Source organism: Salvia splendens, unplaced genomic scaffold (assembly GCF_004379255.2).
Source record: "Salvia splendens isolate huo1 unplaced genomic scaffold, SspV2 ctg1027, whole genome shotgun sequence".
Classification (NCBI taxonomy): Eukaryota; Viridiplantae; Streptophyta; class Magnoliopsida; order Lamiales; family Lamiaceae; genus Salvia; species Salvia splendens.
The window spans coordinates 31,517-34,132 of record NW_024598567.1 but is presented as its reverse complement, the minus strand read 5'-3'; the positions used below and the strand labels follow the sequence as shown (position 1 = coordinate 34,132).

Sequence of the window (2,616 nt, the reverse complement as noted above, 5' to 3'; positions counted from 1 at the left end):
CCAACGGGTGGAGTCGCATGGATTCTTTAATGACACAATCAAGGTATTTAAGGCTGGGGAGATGGGATTCATCCACCCTTTGGTTTAACCCTACAATTTCTTCTTCTAGCTTCTTTTGAAGTTTTTTCTTTGCTTTCGGATGCTTAATTAGTTCAACCATTGCCCATTCCGTGTTGCTTGCCGAAGTGTCCATCCAGCTAGCACCATATCCTATGTGTGCCACACTACCTTAGATAAGATAATAGCGAGATACAACCAAATAAGATTTGTCTAAGATTTAATAAGGTTGTCGCGACCGCACTCCCTAAGGATAGGAAGCACGGTGGGTCGCGACTAATGGGGGAATTAAGAAGCGGGGGAAGAAAGGGAAAACATCAGGGGTACGACATGTAGAGCAAAAGACAAAACTTTATTATCAAATTATAGTCTGAGATCACGAAGCAACATAGTTTGAATGAAAATAGTTCAACAAATTAAGGAAACATAAGAGTTTTAAAACTTGACGTAGCGGAAGCAATATAGAGTTAGCTACTACTATGTATGAAGACACAATAGCAACCGGATAATTTATTGAATACTATCTTTGTCCAAATGCTCAACATCCTCCGTCCCCCGTCCACGCTCAACCTGCACATAGAGAAAACATATGCAGGGGCTGAGTACTTGATGTACTCAGTGAACTCATGCCCAAAATACATTTCATCCATAAAGTTATGTCAAGCCACCGTTGAGTGAAACTCGGATTTTACTTTAAAAATGCCGAGAAACACTAAAATCATTTCCATCGTAAAACATGGCTGCAGCCCATCATCATCATCATCCTCCATCATTTACCATATCTGAACCATCATGTGAAACGAGAATGTGGCCACAAACTCGATCACTGGACGGCTCACGATCCCCATCAGTGCACTAGTCTGAGTAGGGACTCACTCCCTAGTCAGACCCGAATTCGTTAACCATCAAGTCTAGTAGGACATTATCCTAGTAGACAATCAGATAGGCAATTCAAAACATAAAATACGGCATGACATAACAGTTAAACCACCCTTATCTCACCATATACATATCATTGCAAATAAAGAGTTTAAGTAATAAAACCCACCTCAAAAGCTTAGTAGTTTCCTTAACAACTTCTCGATCCGACTTTAACGAGCGTGCGAACAACCTTTTTGAGAAAATTAAAGTGCACATCAATCTCAAGAAAGAAAATATTTAGAATGCATGCACTCTAATTAACGTCTTTTATCTCGTTTATCAGTTTTCGCACATTTTTTATTATTCGGCGGCCGCCCAAGGCGTCGCGTGCGACGCCGGTCGGCCGCTTACGCTCGTTCTTTCTTCTGTTGGCTCATCGTATTTTTTCCACGACGTCGAGAATGCAACTATTTCTCTTCGAAATTATTTTATTTCGGAATCGGGATAAATTATTCATAATTCGAATTATTCCCGAAATTAATTAATATTTCCCACGATTAACTTAAATCATTCTTTACGATTAAATCAACGGCCCAAGACTTAATTATTTCCTCACCTTACTTCCAATTAAATTAAGAAGCCCCATAACAAAAAAAAATTAAAGGAAAGGCCCAACTTAAATAAAACAAAAGTGGCCCAACTACTACTCTATCCTCTCCACATCTCCCTCTCTCCCTCTCTCTATTCTTCTCTCTCTCAAATCGACGGAAACTGCAGAAACTTCCAGCCTTTGTCGCTTGTTCTGGCTCGCCGCTGCCGTCGGAGTTGCTGCTCGAGTCGCCGGGAAGAGGCGACGCCGCTGCCCGTCGCTGTACCCAACGCGTCGCCTGGAGCCACCGCCGCTGCTGCTCGCGGCGTTATTCACCGGAGTCACTGGCCGTCGCCGTCGCTCGCTGCGCTGCTGCTGCCACGGTGAAAAAGCCGCTGCTGTCGCACCGCCTTACAGGCGCCGTCGTCGCTGCTGCCGCCGGATAGCACGGCTGCTGTCGCCGGCATCCTGAACCACTCCGCTCAGCCCCGCACTCCACCCGAACAACCCCTATTAACACCGAAAAGACCCGCAAGGTGTATTTTTATTACCAAGTTATGTTCTTTGGGACTTTCGATGGCATACGGCGAGTGTTCGATTATGTTGATTGTTAAATTGTTTAAATTGGTTATGAAAGTGGATGTATGCACAATATGTATGAATAGCTATTAAAATCTCATGCTTTGTGATAGGAAAGAGATTATACCTCAAAATGGTTGAACTTGATTGTGAAAACACAAAGGATGGTAGCAATTTCTCCCCCTTCTTCTCGACACTCTCCCTCTCGACTCCCACCCCCTTTTTTTCTTTTGCTTGAAAAGTTGAAGTGGTAGGATAGGGAGGAAGATGAATGAACATAGGTTATAACATGGGTGACTCTTAGTTTTGTAGAATTAAATGTGGGAGGTGGAAGGTGAAGAAGTGGAACTGGAGGGTCTCCACTTGAAGGGGCGTCGACCATGTGGGAGAGGAAGAAAAGAAGAAGAGCTTCTTGGGCTTGCTCCCATTTGTTTGGAAAGATTTGGGCTCCTAATTAATTGTAAGTCCAAGTTTGTATAATTATTAATTGGTTGGACTTGTTGATTATTATGGCCCAAAGCCATTTTAAA

General features: G+C 43.1%; 1 long non-coding RNA gene across 1 annotated transcript; it reads left to right on the top strand.

Annotated features, from left to right (window-relative positions):
- Positions 1–1,632: 1,632 nt before the first annotated feature.
- Positions 1,633–2,616, top strand: LOC121788379. Its single transcript, XR_006047726.1, has 2 exons — positions 1,633–2,043; positions 2,399–2,616. It is a non-coding gene; the product is annotated as an uncharacterized LOC121788379 (long non-coding RNA).